Raw genomic sequence first — 21,989 nt, 5'->3', positions numbered from 1 at the left:
TTCTATCTTGTTAATTGTCTCAAAGAACCAGATCTTGGATTTGATGGTCCTTTGCATTAATTTTCTTTCTTACTATTTTATTGATTTCAGCCCTGAGCTTGATTATTTCTTGCTGTCTACTCCTCTTGGATATGTGTGCTTTTTTTTGTTCTAGGGATTTCAGGGATTCTGTTAAGTCACTAGTATGAGATCTTACTAATTTCTTTATGAAGGCATGTAGTGCTATAAACTTTCCTCTTAGGATTGTCTATATTATGCCCCATAATTATGTGTGTGTGTTGTGCCTTTATTGTCATTGAATTCTACAAAGTCGTTGTTAACATTTCTTCTAGTATGTGCCTAAGAGTTACCTAGAAACAGCCATGTCTGAGCCTGGGTTTCTATAAAAGAACTGTTTGGCCTCTCTTGAGCACTCTGACCCCTTTCTCTCCCTCTCACCCCCTCATCTCTATGAGTTCCTGGCAAGCTTATTTTATTTTTCTTCACTATCCACCCCCCCACCTTCTTTCTCTGTCCCTTCTCTTTCTCTGCCTTTACTCCCTTCTCAACCCCATTTCTCGTACCCCCAAAATAAACTTTATTTTATACCATATCCATCATATGGCTGGTACCTCATGGGGAGGATGCCTTAGCATGGGCCTGCTAAGGTCCCCCATCCTGCTGCATCATACCACAATTTACAAAACATATCAATATTTTTTCTTTGTTTTTCCCTTGACCCCATGGTCATTGAGCAGATAGTTCTTCAGTTTCTTTGAGTTTGTAGGCTTTCTGTTGTTTCTGGTGTTGTTGACATCCAGTTTTAACCTGGTGTGATAAGATATAGGAGGTATTTTAATGTTTTTGTTTCTTTTGAAAATTGTTGGAGAAGATTTCATGACATGATGAGGAACAGTTACATTCTTTTGGTGAGTTGTTGTGTAGATATCTGTTATGTCCATTTGAGTCATAATCTCTGTTAGTTCCATTTTATCTCTGTGTAATTTTTGTCTGGATGACCTGCCCATTCTTGAAAGTAGAGTGTTGAAGTCTCCCAATCACTGATGTGTGAGGTTCAATGTATGATTTAAGCTTTAGTAATGTTTCTTTTCAAATGTGGATGCCCTTCTAATTGGGGCATAGATATTTAGAAGGGAGACACCATTTAGACAGATTTTTCTTTGATGAATATGTAGTGTCCTCTCTCATCTCTTTTGACTAATTTTAATTGAAAGTCTGTTTTGTTAGATATTAAGATGGTTACACCAGCTTGCTTCTTGTGTTCATTTGCTTGGAAAACCTTTGTTCAGCCCTCTACTCTGAGGTAGTCACTATCTTTGATGTGGTGTTTCCTTTGCATATAGTAGAATGATAGAACCTATTTTTTTCATCCATTCTGTTAGCCTGTGGCTTTATTAGGGAATTAAGATCATTGATATTGAGTGATATTAATAGCAAATGATAATTTCTGCTATTGTGATTTTGGCGATCATTGTAGTGTGTGTGTGTGTATGTGTGAGTGTGAGTGTGTGTGTGTGTGTGTGTGTGTGTGTGTGTGTGTGTGTGTGTGTTTATTGTGTTTCTCTTCTTTTGGATTTGTTCATGTGAAATTATTTATTTCCCTTTTTGGGAGTAGTTATTCTCCTTAGGTGGAAATTTTCCTTCTAGTATCTTATGTAGGACTGGTTTAAAATGGTTTTGTCATGGAATATTTTGTTTCCTCCAGATATGGTGATTGAGTTTTGCTGTGTAGTCTTGGTTGACATATGTGGTCTCTGAGAGTCTGCATGACACCTGCCTTCAACCTTCTGTCCTTTAAAATCTCCTATTGAGACACTAAATATAATTGTAGTAGGTCTGACTTTATATATTACTTGGCCTTTTTTCTTGTAGCTTTTAATATCCTTTCTTTTTCTGTACATTTAATGTTTTGATTAGTATGTTGTGAAAGGATATTTTGTCTCTTCCTATATATTACTTAGAAGTAAAAATAATTTCTCCCAAATCCATAGACTGTCTAGCAAAATATCCCAGCATGGCATCAATAACTTCTTCTCAAATTGCAAATCAGGGAGTCCAAAAGACTCCCAAAACAAAACAAGCTATTGCCATTGTCCTTGGTACCTTCCAGTAAAAGAGGGTAAAAAGATAATGCTAAAAATACCATGCACTCTGGACACAGGGCTTGGAGAAATTGATCTGGTGTGTGCTTTGAAGTTTCTTCCCTGAGAATTAGCCTTCACAGTGTCAGAAAGAGCTCTGCAAATTAAAAAGGAGAAAAGCAGGTGATAGCTGTAAACCTACCAACAATTGTAATGACCAGTGTAGCAAGATATTCTGAAAAGTATATTACTGACAGGTTTATCATGGGGTAGACTTAAGGCCCACTCAACAGGAGGGGAATTATAGCTAGTACTGTAAACTTAGACTGGAGTATGACTGGTGAGGCCATGGAACCTAGAGAGAAACTACTACTAGCACTTCCTAAACTAGTACCATTTCTAAGTGCATTGTAAATAATTATTCTTATATTCATAAGTTAGTATAGTTATCACCTCTCATCAAAATAACTTATTTTGTCAGCAGAGTGATGTCACTACAGAAAGCCACAAATATTCAAACAGAAACCAGCTGGTCTTTGGGTGTCTTCCCCTAATTAATACATTTACAAAACCCTCTATAAGTACGGATCAGGGAGCATTGGAAAAGAGGAGTAAAATGGCTTGTTAAGAGCCAAAGGACAAGGGTAACTGCAGCAAAATCATCTATTTAAAAAAGTCACAAAGGGGAGCACAGAAAGAAAGAGGTAGGTCTGAGAGAAATCAGGGGTAAATGTGATCAAGATATATTGTATAAACCTCTCAAAGAATCAATAATTCAAAAATATACTAAGCATGCCTTACAATTGCACAGCATTCTTCCTGAGATATTGATTATTTCACATTTTGGTTTAACTCTTACACTACTTGTGACTTAACATATTAAAGTAATTATTACTTGGGGATTTTTTTCTTCAGAGCAAAGATATAAATAGTGAATGATTAATGTTTGAAACATTACAACATTCTGATTTTGTCCATTCTCTTACTAGTGAATTTTGGCATTCGTGTGCTTTTCCTGTATTGCTTAAATTTCTTTATTCAAGACTGATGTACATGAACATTTTTTTATTCAATATATTCTTTATTTATATTTCAAATGATTTCTCCTTTTCTGGCTCCCCACTCCCCTAAAGTCCCATAAGCCATCTTCTTTCCCTGTGTTCCCCCATCTACCCCTTCCCACTTCCCTGTTCTGGTATTCCCCTATACTGCTTCACTGAGTCTTTGCAGAACCAGGGGCCATTCCTCTGTTCTTCTCAGATATCATTTAATATGTGGATTATGTCTTGTGTATTCAAAGTTTCTAGGCTAATATCCACTTACCAGTGAGTGCATACCATGATTGATCTTTTGAGACTGGGTTACCTCACTTAGTATGATGTTCTCCAGCTCCATCCATTTGTCAAAGAATTTCAAGAATTCATTGTTTCTAGTGGCTGAATAGTACTCCATTGTGTATATATACTACATTTTTTGTATCCATTCCTCCGTTGAGGGACACCTGGGTTGTTTCCAGCTTCTGGCTACTACAAATAGGGCTGCTATGAACATAGTGGAGCACATGTCCTTATCGCATGCCAGAGAATCCTCTGGGTATATGCCCAGGAGTGATATAGCAGGGTCCTCCAGAAGTGTCATGCCCAGAGTTCTGAGGAACCACCAGACTGATTTGCAAAGTGGTTGCACCATCTTGCAATCCCACCAGCAGTGAAAGAGTATTCCTCTTTCTCCACATCCTTGCCAACACCTGCTGTCTCCTGAGTTTTTGACCTTAGCCATTGTGACTGGTGTGAGGTGAAATCTCAGGGTTGTTTTGATTTGCATTTCCCTAATGATTAATTATGTTGAACATTTCTTAAGGTGCTTCTCAGCCATCCGAAGTTCTTTATGTGAAAATTCTTTATTTAGGTCTGTGCACCACTTTTTAATAGGGTTATTGGTTCTCTGGGTTCTACCTTCTCGGGTTCTTTGTATATATTAGATATTAGCCCTCTGTCTGATTTAGGGTTGGTGAAGATCCTTTCCCAGTCTGTTGGCTGACATTTTGTCCTTTTGACAGTCTCCTTTGCCTTACAGAAACTTTGTAGTTTTTTTTTTTTAAATTTTATTCGATATATTTTTTTATTTACATTTCAAATGATTTCCCCTTTTCTGGTTCCCCACTCCCCGAAAGTCACATAAGCCCCCTTCCCTCCCTCTGTCCTCCAACCCATCCCTTCCCACTTCCCTGTTCTGGTTTTGTCTTATACTGCTACACTGGGTCTTTCCAGAACTAGGGGCCACTCCTCCGTTCTTCTTGTACCTCATTTGAAGTGTGGATTATGAGAAACTTTGTAGTTTTATGAGGTCCCATTTGTCAAGTCTTGATCTTAGACCATAAGCTATTGGTGTTCTGTTCATGAACATTTCCCCTGTGCCCATGTCCTCAAGGGTCTTCCCAAGTTTCTTTTCTATTAGTTTCAGTGTGTCAGGTTTTATGTGGAGGTCCTTGATCCACTTGGAGTTGAGCTTAGTACAAGGAGATAAGAATGGATTGATTTGCATTCCTCTGCATGCTGACCTCCAGTTGAACCAGCACCATTTGTTGTAAAAGCTATCTTTTTTCCACTAGATGCATTCAGCTTCTTTGTCGAAGATCAAGAGACCATAGGTGTGTGGGATCATTTCTGGGTCTTCAATCCTGTTCCATTGATCTGCTTGCCTGAAATTGTACCAATACCATGCAGTTTTTATCACTATTGTTCTGTAGTAATGTTTGAGGTCTGGGATACTGAATCTCCCCAGAGCTTCTTTTAATGTTGAGAATAGTTTTAGCTATCCTGGGTTTTTTTCTTATTCCAGATGAATTCGAAAATTACTCTTATTAGCTCTATGAAGAACTGAGTTGGGATTTTGATGGGGATTGCATTGAATCTATAGATTGCCTTTGGCAATATGGCCATTTTAACTATATTAATCCTGCCAATCCATAAGCATGGAAGATTTTTCCATGTTCTGAGATCTTCTTTGATTTTCTTCTTCAGAGATCTGAAGTTCTTGCCATATAGGTCTTTCACTTGTTTGATTAGAGTCACACCAAGATACTTTATGCTGTTTGTGGCTATTGTGAAGAGTGTCATTTCCCTAATTTCTTTCTCAGTCTGCTTATCCTTTGAGTATATAAAGGCTACTGATTTGCTTGAGTTGATTTTGTAGCCAGCCACTTTTCTGAAGTTGTTTATCACCTGTAGAAGTTCTCTGGTAGAGTTTTTTTTGGGGGGTCACTTAAGTATACTAACATATCATCTGCTAATAGTGATAGTTTGACTTCTTCCTTTCCAATTTGTATCACTTTGACCTCCTTATGTTGTCTAATTACTCTATCTAGGACTTCAAGAACTATATTAAAAACATATGGAGAGAGGGGGCAGCCTTGTTTACTCCCTGATTTTAGTGGGATTGCTTCAAGTTTCTCTCCATTTAGGTTGATGTTGGCTACCGGTTTGCTGTATATTGCTTTTACTATGTTCAGATATGGGCCTTGAATTCCTGTTCTTTCCAAGACTTTTAGAATGAAAGGATGCTGAATTTTGTCAAATGCTTTTTTCAGCATCTAATAAAATGATCATGTGGTTTTTTTCTATGAGTTTGTTTATCTAGTGGATAGCATTGATGAATTCCCGTATATTGAACCATCCCTGCATCCTGCATCCTTGGGATGAAGCCTACTTGATCATGGTGGATGACTGTTTTGATGTGTTCTTGGATTCAGTGGGCAAGAATTTTATTGAGTATATTTACATCGATATTCATAAGGTAAATTGGCCTGAAATTCTCTTCCCTAGTTAGATCTTTGTGTGGTTTTGGTATCAGCGTAATTGTGGCTTCTTAGAAGGAGTTGAGTAGTGTTCCTTCTGTTTATTTTTTCTTTTCTTTTCTTTTCTTTTCTTTTCTTTTCTTTTCTCTTCTCTTCTCTTCTCTTCTTTCTTTCTTTCTTTCTTTCTTTCTTTCTTTCTTTCTTTCTTTCTTTCTTTCTTTCTTTCTTTCTTTTTGGTCTGAAGGATTTCTATGAACCCTTCTATTTCTTTAGGGGTTATGGGTCTGTTTAGATGATATATTTGATCCTGATTTAATTTTGGTATTTGGTATCTGTCTCAGAATTTGTCCATTTCCTCCAGATTCTCCAGTTGTGTTGAGTACAGGCTTTTGTAGTAGGATCTGATGATTCTTTTAATTTCCTCAGTTTCTGTTGTTATATCTCCCTTTCCATTTCTAATTTTGTTAAATTTGATACTGTCTCTGTGCCCTTTTGTTAGTCTGGCTAAGGGTTTATCTATCACATTGATTTTCTCAATGATGAGAACCTGGTTTTGTTGATTCTTCGTATGGTTCTCTTAGTTTCTACTTGATTGATTTCAGCCCTGAGTTTGATGATTTCCTGTCTTCTTATCCTCCTGGGTGAATTAGCTTCTTTTTGTTCTAGGGCTTTCAGTTGTTCTCTTAACCTTCTAGTGTATGCTCTCTCTAATTTCTTTTTGGAGGCACTCAAGGCTATGAGTTTTCCTCTTAGCACTGCTTTCATTGTGTCCCATAGTTTTGGGTATGGTGTGCCTTCCTTTTCATTAAATTCTAAAAAAAAATATCTGATTTCTTTCTTTATTTCTTCCTTGACCAAGGTATCATTGAGTAGAGTTTTGTTCAGTTTCCATGTGTATGTGGGCTTTCTGTTGTTTTTATTGTTATTAAAGACCACTTTTACTCCATAGTGATATGATAGAAGGCATGGGATTAGTTCAATCTTCTTATATTTGTTGAGGTCTGTCTTGTGACAAACTATATGATCGATTTTGGAGAAGGTACCATGAGGTGTTGAGAAAAAGGTATATTCTTTTGTTTTGGGATGAAAAGTTTTATATATATATATATATATTTGTTAAATCCAATTGCTCCAAAGCTTCAATTAATTTCACTGGCTCCCTGTTTAGTTTCTGTTTTCCTGATCGGTCCATTGAGGAGAATGGAGTGTTGAAGTCACCCATGATTATTGTGTTAGGTACAATGTGTGCTTTGAGCTTTAGTAAAGTTTCTTTCATGAGTGAGGGTGCCCTTGCATTTGGAGCATAGATGTTCAGGATTGAGTGTTCTTTTTGTTGGATTTTCCCTTTGAACAGCAAGAAGTCCTTCCATGTCTCTCTTGATGACATTAGGTTGAAAGTCAATTTTATCTGATATTAGAATGGCAAATCCAGCTTGTTTCCTGAGACTCTTTGCTTGTAGAACTGTCTTCCAGCCTTTTACTCTAAGGAGTTTTTGTCTTTGACACTGAGGTGTGTTTCCTGTATGCAGCAAAATGTAGTGTCCTGTTTACATATCCAGTCTGTTAGTCTATGTCTTTTTATTGGGGAATTGAGTCCATTGATGTTAAGAGATATTATGGAGCAGGGGTTATTGCTTTCTATCATTTTTTATGTTAGTTTTATACTTGTGTGATTATCTTCTTTTGGGTTTGATGAAAGAAGTTTAATATCCTGCTTTTTCCATTGTATAGTTTCCCTCGTTGTAATGGTGTTTTCCCCCTACTATCCTTTGTAGGGCTAGGTTTGTGGAAAGATATTGTGTAAATTTGGTTTTGTCATGGAATATCTTGGTTTCTCCAGCTATAGTGATTGAGAGTTTCTCTGGGTATAGTAGTCTTGGCTGGCATTTGTGTTCTCTTAGAGTCTGCATGAGCTCCACCCAGGATCTTCTAGCTTTCATGGTTTCTGGTGAGAAGTCTGGTGTAATTCTGATAGGTCTTCCTTTATATGTTACTTGCCCTTTTTCTCTTACTGCCCTAAGTATTCTTTCTTTGTTTAGTACATTTGGGGTTTTGATTATTATGTGATGGGAAGTATTTCTGTTCTGGTCCAATCTGTTTGGAGTTCTGTAGGCTTCTTGTATATTCATAGGCATCTCTCTCTTTAGGTTAGGGAAGGTTTTTTCCATAATTTTGTTGAAGATATTTGCTGGCCCTTGGAAGTTGTAAATCTTCACTCTCATCAATGCCTATAATCCTTAGGTTTGGTCTTCTCATTGTGTCCTGGATTTCCTGGTTGTTTGGGGGTTACAAGCTTCTTGCATTCTGCATTTTCTTTGACTGTCGATTCCATGGTTTCTATGGTATCTTCGGCATCTGAGATTCTTTCTTCTATCTCTTGTATTCTGTTGTTGATATTTGCATCTATGGTCCCTGATTTCTTCCCAAGGTTTTCTATCTCCAAAGTTGTCTCCCTTTGTGATTTCTTAGTTGTTTCTACTTATGTTTTTAGATCCTGGATGTTTTTGCTCAGCTCCTTCACTTGCTTGTTTGTGTTTTCCTCTAATTCTTTGAGAGATGTTTGTGTTTCCTCCTTCATGATTTCTGCCTGTTGATCAAAGTTCTACTGTATTTCTTTAAGTGATTTCTGCATTTCCTCCTTATTGGCTACTAACTTATGACCCATATTCTCCTGAATTTCTTTAAGTGATTTTTATGTTTCCCTCATAAGGGCTTGTAGCTTTTGATCATTTTTCTCCTGAAGTTCTTTAAGAGATTTATTTATGTCGTTCATGTATTCCTCTAACAGCATCCTGACTAGTGATTTTAAATCCAACTCTTGTTTTTCTGGTGTGTTGGGGTATCCAGGACTTGCTGTTGTTGGAGAACTGAGTTCAGATGCTGCCATAATGCATTGGTTTCTGTTAGTAACATTCCTATGTTTGCCTTTAGCCATCTGGTTCTCACTGGTGTTAGATAGCCTTATTGTCACTGGCTGGTGCTTCATCCTCCTATGGACCTTTAAGGCTATTTCTGCGGCACTGGATGACTTGGTTTCCTCTGGCACAGATTGCTGATTTGCTGCCTTCCTCTTTTGTGCCTTTGGAGCCCTGCTGTGTCTTGTCTCAAGCAATGTTATACTTGGGTTGTCTCAGTGAACCATGTGTTCCCCAACTGCTCTGTCATGGAGTGAAGATGGTGGTAGAGAGTCACTCTCTCTGCTGATCCTCATGTAGGACACATGCCCCCTGACAGGACTGCTGGCAGAGGACCTGCCTGTGTGCTCAGGTCCTGGGCGCAGGCAGACCCCTGGTGGTTTGCACCCCTAGAGATCTTAAGCTCAGGATAGTACAGTACCTAGTGATGCTTTTCTGCCCTGGCAGGCAACGAAGATGGCCGCGGTGTGTCATTTCCTCTGCTGCTCTTGTGCATGAACATTTTTATAGGATGGATTTGTGGGAGGAGTCTTTCATCTGACTTTATATAAGATATTTATCCAATGTTTATCTCTAAAATAAAATAAATTTCTGGGCCCTCTATTATCCAATGGGAGGACTTGATTTTTATTTTCTTTCACCATTCTGAAAATATCATGTTCCCCTCTTCTGACTTACAAAGTGTTACAAAGTATTTCATGATTTCGGAGGTTATTTGGAATAAACCTGTTATTGTTATAAAGCTAATAATTATTGTATTGATATCCTGACACTTTGCTGGAAGTGTTTATCAGTTTTGAGAGTTTGCTGGAGCCTTTAGGACCTGTAGCTTAGGGACTCTTATGCACAGAAGGAAATCATTTACAAATAAGTGTGCTTTGGTTTCTTCCTTTGCTGTTTTGTTCTTTTTACTTGTTTCTCTCTTATCTAGTCCTAGGTATAACCCACAACACTATATTTAAGAAGTATAGAGAAGGCAGTGGCAGCAGCAGCTCGTCCAGTGGAAGGGCCACCACCAGTGGAACCAAGGCTACAGGGTCCTGGCAGGCCCTGTGCCTGCTGCCACTGACCATCGCTGGCCAGCTGGGATGCAAGCGGCGGCGGAGTTACAGCACTTTTCACCGCACTGAAGCCACATCAGAACTCTGCCTCCTGCCAGTCAGTTACGAGAGACTCTCCACCATCTTGGCTCTCAGAAGCCAGAGAGAACTGACAGCCCAAGGTACACAGACTTAGCCCGAGTCCAACATTGCGAGGGTCTAAGCCCAACAGGCATTGGCCTGCACACAGGACCTGGGCTGTTTGGAAGGCCATTGGTGTGCCAACCCGGCCAGGAGGTTGGTCTCCCGGCAGACTGTTCCAGCACTTACAGGAAGGTTGCACTGCCATTTTGGCTATGGGATGCCAGAGAGTTCTAGCAGGCAAAGCCAGCTAACAGTCATAGCCCGAGGCTAACATAGCAGAGGTCTAAGCCCGACAGGCATTGGACTGCACCCAGGCCCTAGGCTGTCCGGTGGGTCATCTGTGTGCCAACCCGGCCAGAAGGTTGTCAGCCCAGCAGACTGTCCTGGGACTTGCAGGGGGCATGTGCAGCTCCATCTTGGCTACCTGAAAGAACCAGTTAGCAGTCATAGCCTGAGGCAAACATTGCTCAGGCCTAAGCCTGTCAAGCTTTTGCCTGGACTCAGGGCCTGAGCAGCTAGGCTAGCCTTGTGTGCACCAACCTGCTTGGGGGATCGACTGTCTAGCAGAGTGATCAGCACTCAGAAAAGGTCCCTGAAGCATACACCATCAGCAAGCAGGTATCACCTGGTTTACAGAGACAACCTGGAGCAAGGCACACTAAGGCTCCAAGGACACCCAAGAGGAGGTCAGCACATCATCAATCTGTGACAGAGGAAACCCAGCCATCCAGTGTTGAGAAAATAGCCTTACAGCCTCACAAAAGGCTCAAACACCAGCCTGAGACAAGACCAACCAACGCCAGAGATAACAAGATGGAAAAGGCAAATGTAGGAATGCTACCAACAGAAATCTAGGCAAAATGGCAGCATCTGAACCAACTCTCCAACAACAGCAAGTCTTGGATACCCCAACACACCAGAAAAGCAAGATTTGTATCTAAAATCACTGATCATGATGCTCCTAGAGGAACACAAAAAGGACATAAATGAATCTCTTAAAGAAATACAGGGGAACATGAATAAGCTAGAAACCCGTATAATGGAAACACAAAAATCACTTAAAGAAATTCAGGAGAATAAGGCTCAAGAGATAGAAGCCAATAAAGAAGAAACACAAAATAACAACAAAAAAAAACTTAAATAAATGCAGGAGAAAGTGAGTCAAATGGCAGAAGTCATAAAAGAGGAAACACAAAAATCTCTTAAAGAATTAAAGGAAAACACACACACACAAAAGGAAGGAACTGAACAAAACCATCCTGAATCTAAAAACAGAAGTAGAAACAAGTAAGAAATCACAAAAGGAGACAACTTTAGAGATAGAAAACCTTGAGAAGAAATCAGGGGCCATAGATGCAAATATCAACAACAGAATACAAGAGATGGAAGAAAGAATCTCAGATGCTGAAGTTACCATTGAAACGATAGAACCAAACCTAAGATTTATAGGTATACCTGAGAGTGAAGATTTACAGCTGAAAGGGCCATCAAATATCTTCAACAAAATTATGGAAGAAAACTTCCCTAACCTAAAGAGAGAGATGCCCATGAATCTACAAGAAGCCTATGGAACTCCAAACAGACTAGACCTGAGCAGAAATACCTCCTGTCACATAATAATCAAAACCCCAAATGTACTAAACAAAGAAAGAATATTAAAGGCAGTAAGAGAAAAAGTGCAAGTAACATATAAAGGAAGACCTATCAGAATCACACCAGACTTCTCACCAGAGACCATGAAAGCTAGAAGATCCTGGATGGAGCTCATACAGACTCTAAGAGAACACAAATGTCAGCCAAGATTACTATACCCAGCAATACTCTCAATCACCATAGATGGAGAAACCAAGATATTAAATGACAAAACCAAATTTACACAATATCTTTCAACAAACCAAGCCCTACAAAGAATAATATGAGAAAAACTCCAATACAAGGAGGGAAACTACACCCTGGAAAAAACAAGATAGTAATCTTCTTTCATTGAACCCAAAAGAAGATAAACACTCAAATATAAAAATAACATCAAAAATGACAGGAAGTAATAATCACTATTCCTTAATATCTCTTAACGTCAATGGAATCAATTCCCCAATAAAAAGACATAGACTAACAGACTGGATAAGGAAACAGGACCCTACATTTTGCTACATACAGGAAACACACCTCACTGTCAATGACAAAAACTACCTTAGAGTAAAAGGTTGGAAGACAATTTTACAAGCCAATGGTCTCAGGAAACAAGCCAACGTAGCCATTCTAATATCAGATAAAATTGACTTTCAACCTAAAGTCATCAAAAGAGACACAGAAGAACACTTCTTGGTGATCAAAGGAAAAATATACCAAGAAGAACTCTCAATTCTAAACATCTATGCTCCAAATGCAAGGGCTCCCTCATTTATAAAAGAAACTTTACTAAAGCTCAAAGCACACACTGCACTTAACACAATAATTGTGGGTGACTTCAACACCGCACTATCCTCAATGGACCAATAAGGAAAACAGAAACTAAACAGGGACACAGTAAAACTAATTGAAGCTTTGGACCAATTGGATTTAACATATATAGAGAGAGACCATTTCATCCCAAAACAAAAGAATATACCTTTTTCTCAGCACCTCACAGTACCTTCTCCAAAATCGATCATATAGTTGGCCACAAGACAGACCTCAACAAATATAAGAAGATTCAAATAATCCCATGCCTCCTATCAGATAACTATGGAGTAAAAGTGGTGCTTAATAACAATAAAAACAACAGAAAGCCCACATATACATGGAAACTGAACAATACTCTATTCAATGATACCTTGGTAAAGGAAGAAAGAAAGAAATAAATCAAAGATTTTTTAGAATTTAATAAAATTGAAGGCACAACGTACACAAATCTATGGGACACAATGAAAGCAGTGCTAAGAGGAAAATTCATAGCTTTGAGTGCCTCCAAAAAGAAATTCGAGAGAGCATGCACTAGAAGATTAACGGAACAACTGAAAGCCCTGGAACAAAAAAGAAGCTAATTCACCCAGGAGGAGGAAAAAGACAGGAAATCATCAAACACATCTGAAATCAATCAAGTAGAAACCAAGAGAACCATACAAAGAATCAACAAAACCAGGAGCTGGTTCTTTGAAAAAATCAACAAGATGGATAAACCCTTTGCCAGACTAACCAAAGGGCACAGAGACAGTATCAAAATTAACAAAATTAGAAATGAAAAGGGAGATATTACAACAGAAACTGAGGAAATTCAAAAAATCATCAGATCCTACTACAAAAGCCTGTACTCAATACAACTGCAGAATCTGGAGGAAATGGACAATTTCTTAGACACATACCAAATATCAAATTAAACCAGGATCAAATAGATCATCTAAACAGACCCATAACCCTGAAAGAAATAGAAGGGATCAAAGATAGCCTTCTGACCAAAAAAAGCACAGGACCAGATGGTTTCAGTGCAGAATTCTATCAGACCTTCAAAGAAGACTTAACACCAATACTCTTCAAACTATTCCACCAAATAGAAACAGAAGAAACACTACCTAACTCCTTCTATGATGCCACAATTACACTGATACCAAAACCACACAAAGATCCAACTAAGAAAGAGAATTACAGGCCAGTTTCCCTTACGAATATCGATGCAAAAATACTCAATAAAATTCTTGCCCACCGAATCCAACAACACATCAAAATGATCATCCACCAGGATCAAGTAGGCTTCATCCCAAGGATGCAGGGATGGTTCAATATAAGGAAATCCATCACTGCATTCCATAAACAAACTCAAAGAAAAAAACCGCATGATCATTTCATTAGATGCTGAAAAGGCATTTGACAAAATTCAGCATCCTTTCATGCTAAAAGTCTTGGAAAGGACAGGAATTCAAGGCCCATATCTGAACATAGTAAAAGCAATATACAGCAAACCGGTAGCCAACATCAAACTAAATGGAGAGAAACTTGAAGCAATCCCACTAAAATCAGGGACTAAACAAGGCTGCCCCCTCTCTCCATATCTTTTCAATATAGTTCTTGAAGTCCTAGCTAGAGCAATTAGACAACATAAGGAGGTCAAAGGGATACAAATTGGAAAGGAAGAAGTCAAACTATCACTATTTGCAGATGATATGATAGTATACTTAAGTGACCCAAAAAACTCTACTAGAGAACTCCTACAGCTAATAAACAACTTCAGCAAAGTGGCTGGCTACAAAATCAACTCAAGCAAATCAGTAGCCTTTATATACTCAAAGGATAAGCAGACTGAGAAAGAAATTAGGGAAATGACACCCTTCACAATGGCCACAAACAGCATAAAGTATCTTGGGGTGACTCTAACCAAACAAGTGAAAGACCTATATGACAAGAACTTCAGATCTCTGAAGAAGGAAATCGAAGAAGATCTCAGAAAATGGAAAAATCTTCCATGCTCAGGGGTTGGCAGGATTAATATAGTTAAAATGGCCATCTTGCCAAAAGCAATCTACAGATTCAATGCAATCCCCATCAAAATCCCAACCCAGTTCTTCATAGAGCAGAAAGAGCAATGATCAAATTCATCTGGAATAACAAAAATCCCAGGATAGCTAAAACTATTCTCAACAGTAAAAGAACTTCAGGGGGATTCAGTATCCCAGACCTCAAACTTTACTACAGAGCAAAATTGATTAAAAATTTCATGGTAAAAAAAAAAAATTTCATGGTATTGGTACAATGTCAGGCAAGTGAATCAATGGAATAGTATTGAAGACCCAGAAATGAACCCACACACCTATGGTCACTTGATCTTCGACAAAGGAGCTGAAAGCATCCAGTGGAAAAAAGATAGTTTTTTCAACAAATGGTGCTGGTTCAATTAGAGGTCAGCATGCAGAATAATGCGAATAGAACCATTCTTATCTCCTTGTACTTAGCTCAACTCCAAATGGATTAAGGACCTCCACATAAGACCCAACACACTGAAACTAATAGAAAAGAAACTGGAGAAGACCCTTGAGGACATGGGCACAGGGGAAGAGTTCCTGAATAGAACACCAATAGCTTATGGTCTAAGATCAAGAATTGACAAATGGGACCTCATAAAACTACAAAGTTTCTGTAAGGCAAAGGACACTGTAAAAAGGACAAAACATCAACCAACATATTTGGAAAGGATCTTCACCAACCCTAAATCTGACAGAGGGCTAATATCTAATATATACAGAGAACTCAAGGAGGTAGAGCCTAGAGAACCAAATAACCCCATTAAAAAGTGGAGTACCGAGCTAAACAAAGATTTTTCACTTGAAGAACTTTGGAGAGCTGTGGAACACCTTAAGAAATGTTCAGCATCATTAGTCATTAGGGAAATGCAAATCAAAACAACCCTGATATTTCACCACACACCAGTCAGAATGGCTAAGGTCAAAAACTCAGGAGACAGCAGGTGGTAGTGAGGATGTGGAGAAAGAGGAACACTCCTCCACTGCTGGTGGGATTGTAAGATGGTGCAGCCACTTTGGAAATCAGTCGGGAGGTTCCTCAGAAAACTGGGCATGGCACTTCCTGTGGACCCTGCTATACCACTCCTGGGCATATACCCAGAGGATTCCCTAGCATGTAATAAGGACACATGCTCCACTATGTTGATAGCAGCCCTATTTGTAGTAGCCAGAAGCTGGAAACAACACAGGTGTCCTTCAACAGAGGAATGGATAAAAAAAATGTGGTATATTTACACAATGGAGTACTATTCAGCCATTAGAAACAATGAATTCATGAAATTTTTAGACAAATGGATGGAGTTGGAGAACATCATACTAAGTGAAGTAACCCAGTCTCAAAAGATCAATCATGGTATACACTCACTGATAAATGGATATTAACCTAGAAACTTGGAATACCCGAGAAATAATCCACATATTAAATCATGTCCAAAAATAACAGAGGAGTGGCCCCTGGTTCTGGAAAGTCTCAATGCAACAGTATAGGGGAGTACCAGAACAGGAAAGTGGGAAGGAGTAGATGGAAGAACAGGGGGAGGGAAGAGGGCTTATGGGATGCAGGGAGTGGGGACCCAGAAAAGAGGAAATCATTTGATATGTAAATAAAGAATACATCGAATTAAAAAAAAGGAAGAAGAAAAAAAAGAGACATGGAAGGACACTTCTTGCTGGTCAAAGCAAAAATCCACCAAGAACACTCAATTCTGAACATCTATGCACCAAATGCAAGGACATCCTCATTCATAAAAGAAACTTTACAAAGCTCACCGCACACATTGCACCTAACACAATGATTGTGGGTGACTTCAACACTCCACTATCCTTAATGGACCGATCAGGAAAACAGAAACTAAACAGGGACACAGTGAAACTAATTGAAGCTTTGGACCAATTGGATTTGACTGATATTTATAGAGCATTTCACCCTAAAGCAAAAGAATATACCTTTTTCTCAGCACCTCATGGTACCTTCTCCAAAATCGACCATATAATTGGTCACAAGACAGACCTCAACAAATATAAGAAGATGGAACTAATCCCATGCCTCCTATCAGATCACTATGGAGTAAGAGTGGTCTTCAATAGCAACAAAAACAACAGAAAGCCCACATACACATGGAGGCTGAACAATACTTTACTCAATGACACCTTGACCAAAGAAGAAATAAAGAAAGATATCAGAGACTTTTTAGAATTTAATGAAAATGTAGGCACAACATACCCAAATCTTTGAGACACAATGAAAGCAGTGCTAAGAGGAAAACTCATAGCCCTGAGTGCTCCCAAAAAGAAACTGGAGAGAGCAAACACTAGCAGCTTAATGGGATGTGTGAAAGCTCTGGAATAAAAAGAAGCTAATTCACCCAGGAGGAGTAGAAGACAGGAAATCATCAAACTCAGGGCTGAAATCAATCAAGTGGAAATAAAGAGAACCATATAAAGAATCAACAAATCCAGGAGCTGGTTCTTTGAGAAAATCAACAAGATAGATAAACTCTTAGCCAGACTGACCAAAGGGCACAGAGAAAGTATCCAAATTAACAAAATTAGAAATGAAAAGGGGGATATAACAACAGAGGAAATTCAAAAAATCATCAGATCCTACTACAAAAGCCTATACTCAACACAACTAGAGAATCTGGAGAAAATGTACAATTTCCTAGACAGATACCAAATAACAAAATTAAATCAGGACCAAATAGATCATCTAAACAGTCCCATAACCCCGAAAGAAATAGAAGGGATCATAGAAAATCTTCCAATGAAAAAAAGCACGGGACCAGAAGGTTTCAATGCAGAATTCTATCAGACCTTCAAAGAAGACCTAACACCAATACTCTTCAAACTATTCCACAAAATAGAAACAGAAGGAACACTACCCAACTCCTTCTTTGAAGCCACAATTACGCTGATACCAAAACCACACAAAGATCCAACTAAGAAAGAGAACTTCAGACCAGTTTCCATTATGAACATTGATGCAAAAATACTCAATAAAATTCTTGCCCACCAAATCCAAGAACACATCAAAATAATCATCCACCATGATTAAGTAGGTTTTATCCCAGGGATGCAGGGATTGTTCAATATACGGAACTCCATCAATGCAATCCACTACATAAACAAACTCAAAGAAAAAAACCACATGGTCATTTCATTGGATGCTGAAAAAGCATTTGATAAAATTCAGCATCCTTTCATGCTTAAAGTATTGGAAAAAACAGGAATTCAAGGCCCATACCTAAACATAGTAAAAGCAATATACAGCAAACCGGTAGTGTCTTAGTCAGGGTTTCTATTCCTGCACAAACATCATGACCAAGAAGCCAGTTGGGGAGGAAAGGGTTTATTGAGCTTACACTTGCATGTTGCAGTTCATCACTAAAGGAAGTCAGGACTGGAACTCAAGCAAGTCAGGAAGCAGGAGCTGATGCAGAGGCCATGGAGGGATGTTTCTTACTGGCTTGCTTCCCCTGACTTGCTCAGCCTGCTCTCTTATAGAACCCAAGAGCACCAGCCCAAAGGTGGTACCACCCACAAGGGGCCCTCCCTCCTTGATCACTAATTGAGGAAATGCCCCACATCTGGATTTCATGAAGGCACTTCCCCAACTGAAGCTCCTTTCTCTGTGATAACTCCAGCCTGTGTCAAGTTGACACACAAAACTAGCCAGTACAATTGACCCCTTGTCAACTTGACACACAAACACATCACTATTAAGCCTCAACCCTTACTTTCTTATTCATCCCCAAGATCTAAATTACTTTAAAAGTCCCACAGTCTTTACATATTAAAAGTTCAATCACCTTAAAATGTCCAATATCTTTAAAATTCAACGTCTTTTAAAATTCAGTCTTTTAACTGTGGGCTCCACTAAAACACTTTCTTCCTTCAAGAGGGAAACATATCAGGGCACAGTCACAACCAAAAGCAAAACTTAAACTCCAATGGTTCAATGTCTGGGATCTAACTCACAATCTTCCAGGCTCCTTCAAGGGCTTGGGTCGCTTCTTCAGTCCTGCCCTTTGTAGCACACAGCTTGTCTTCTAGGCTCCAGCTGCCTATACTCCACTGCTGCTGCTGTTCTTGGTGGTCATCGCATGGTACTGGCATCTCCAAAACACTGTTGACTTCTACTGTAATTAGGCTTCACCAATAGCCTCTCACAGGCTCTCTTCATGGTGACAAGCCTCTGCTCCTATGCATTACCCCTTCAAGTCCTGGGCCATCAATTATGACTGAGGCTGCATCTTCACCAATGGCCTTCTGTGGCCTCTCACTGTGCCAAGAACCTCAGCTGCTCTTCATGACCCCTTTATGCCTTCAAAACCAGTACCATCTGGGTGACTCTTACACAGTACCAAGTCCAGCCACAGCACAAAATACAACTGTGGCTATCTTTGGAACACACTCTCTGTGATCTCAGAAAACACTTCCAAAATGATTTCATCTCAGTGATGCTGGTCTCTTCTTAATCACTGCTAGTTTCTTAGCTCCAGTTAACCAGCATCAATAGTCCCAGTAACACAAAGGTTTGGTTTAGTGGTTCTGGTATCTTGTTACTCTCAGCTGATTCTTCAGCCCCAGCTAACCAAAACCGCAGAATCTTCACAATCAAAACATGGCCACTGTAAGAGTCTTTAATCTTCCCTCTGAAATTTCACAAGCCAGGCAGGCCTCCATCTTTTGCACTGTTCTTAACATTGTCTTCCAAGCTCCTACAGAACTTTCCACCAAGCTCTTAATATTCTAATGGCTTTTCTAGCTCAAAGTTCCAAAATCCTTCCACAGTCCTCCCCAAAACATGGTCAGGTTGTCACAGGAATACCCCACTATGCTGGTACCAATTTATCTTAGTCAGGGTTTCTATTCCTGCACAAACATCATGACCAAGAAGAAAGTTGGGGAGGAAAGGGTTTATTGAGCTTACATTTCCACGTTGCAGTTCATCACTAAAGGAAGTCAGGACTGGAACTCAAGCAAGTCAGGAAGCAGGAGCTGATGCAAAGGCCATGGAGGGATGTTTCTTACTGGCTTGCTTCCCCCTGGCTTGCTCAGCCTGCTCTCTTATAGAACCCAAGAGCACCAGCCCAAAGGTGGTACCACCCATAAGGGGCCCTCCCTCCTTGATCACTAATTGAGGAAATGTCCCACATCTGGATCTCATGGAGGCACTTCCCCAACTGAAGCTCCTTTTTCTGTGATAACTCCAGCCTGTGTCAAGTTGACACACAAAACTACCCAGTACACGGTAGCCAACTTCAAACTAAATGGAGAGAAACTTGAAGCAATCCACTAAAATCAGGGACTAGAAAGGCTGCCCCCCTCTCTCCTTATCTTTTCAATATTGTACTTGAGGTACTAGACAACATAAGGAGGTCAAAGGGATACAATTGGAAAGGAAGACGTCAAACTGACACTATTTGCAGATGATATGATAGTCTACCTAAGTGACCCAAAAAACTCCACTAGAGGACTCCTACAGCTGATAAACAAATTCAGCAAAGTGGAAGGTTATAGCATCAATTCAAGCAAATCAGTTGTCTTCCTATACTCAAAGGATAAGCAGGCTGAGAAAGAAATTAGGGCAATGACACCCTTCACAATAGCCAAAAACAGTATAAAGTATCTTGTTGTGACTCTGACCAAACAAGTGAAAGACCTATATGACAAGAATTTCAAGACTCTGAAGAAGGAAATGGAAGAAGACCTCAGAAAATGGAAAAATCTCCCATGCTCAAGGATTGGCAGGATTAATATAGTTAAGATGGCCATTTTGCCAAAAGCAATATACAGATTCAATGCAATGCCCATCAAAATCCGAACTCAGTGCTTCAGAGTTAGAAAGAACAATTCTCAAATTCATCTGGAATAACAAAAAACTCAGGATAGCTAAAACCATTCTCAACAACAAAAGAAATTCTGGTGGAATCAGTATCCCTGACCTCCAGCAATACTATAGAGCACTAGTATTAAAAACTGCATGGTATTGGGACAGTGACAGGCAGGCAGATCAATGGAATAGGATTGAAGATCCAGAAATGAACCCACACACCTATGGCCACTTGATCCTTGACAAAGGAGCTGAAAACATCGAGTGGAAAAAAGATAGCCTTTTCAACAGATGGTGCTGGTTCAACTGGAGGTCAGCATGCAGAAGAATGCAAATTGATCCATCCTTGTCTCCTTGTACTAAGCTCAACTCCAAATGGATCAAGGACCTCCACATAAAGCCAGACACTCTGAAGCTAATAGAAAAGAAACTGGGGAAAACCCTTGAGGACATCGGTACAGGGGGAAAGTTCCTGAACACATTACCAACAGCATATGCTCTAAGATCAAGAATTGACAAATGGGACCTCATAAAATTACAAAGTTTCTGTAAGGCAAAGGACACCATCAAAAGGACAAATCAGCAACCAACAAATTGGGAAAAATCTTCACCAAAATCAGATAGAAGGCTAATATCCATTATATACAAAGAACTCAAGAAGATAGACCCCAGAAAGCCAAATAACCTTATTAAAAAATGGGGTACAGAGCTAAACAATGAATTTTCACCTGAAGAACTTCGGATGGCTGAGAAACATCTTAAAAAATGCTCAACTTCATTAGTCATTAGGGAAATGCAAATCCAAACAACCCTGAGATTTCACCTTACACCACTCAGAATGGCTAAGATTAAAAATTCAGGAGACAGCAGGTGTTGGCAAGGATGTGGAGAAAGAGTAACATTCCTCCACTGCTGGTGGGATTGCAAATTCGTACAACCACTCTGAAAATCAGTCTGGTGGTTCCTCAGAAAACTGGGCACTTCTTCTATACCACTCCTGGGCATATACCCAGAGGATTCCCCAGCAGGTAATAAGGATACATGCTCCACTATGTTCATAGCAGCCCTATTTATAATACCCAGAACCTGGAAAGAGCCCAGATTTCCGTCAATGGAAGAATGGATGCAAAAAATGTGGCATATATACACAATGGAGTACTATTTAACCATTAGAAACAATGAATTCATGAAATTCTTAGGCAAATGGATGGAGCTGGAGACCATCATACTAAGTGAGGTAACCCAGACTCAAAAGATGAATCATGGTATATACTCACTAATAAGTGGATATTAACCTAGAAAACTGGAATACTCAAAACATAATCCACACATCAAATGAGGGACAAGAAGAATGGAGGAGTGACCCCTGGTTCTGGAAAGACTCTGTGTAGCAGTATAGGGCAAAACCAGAACAGGGAAGTGGGAAGGGGAGGGTGGGAGAATAGGGGGAGGGAAGGGGGCTTATGTGACTTTCGGGGAGTGGGGGGCCTGAAAAGGGGAAATCATTTGAAATGTAAACAAAAATATATCGAATAAAAAATTAATTAATTAAAAAAAGAAGTATAGAGAAAAGAAGAGAAAGTGTTTTGTGGATTTAGATTTTCCCCATTTTGTATAATGTTGATTACAGGTGCCTTAGTTAAGGTTACTATTGCTATGTTGAGGCACCATAGCTATGGCAATTTTT

The sequence above is a fragment of the Apodemus sylvaticus genome, chromosome 8, assembly GCF_947179515.1.
Source record: "Apodemus sylvaticus chromosome 8, mApoSyl1.1, whole genome shotgun sequence".
Classification (NCBI taxonomy): Eukaryota; Metazoa; Chordata; class Mammalia; order Rodentia; family Muridae; genus Apodemus; species Apodemus sylvaticus.
Note: the sequence above shows the minus strand (reverse complement) of the source record.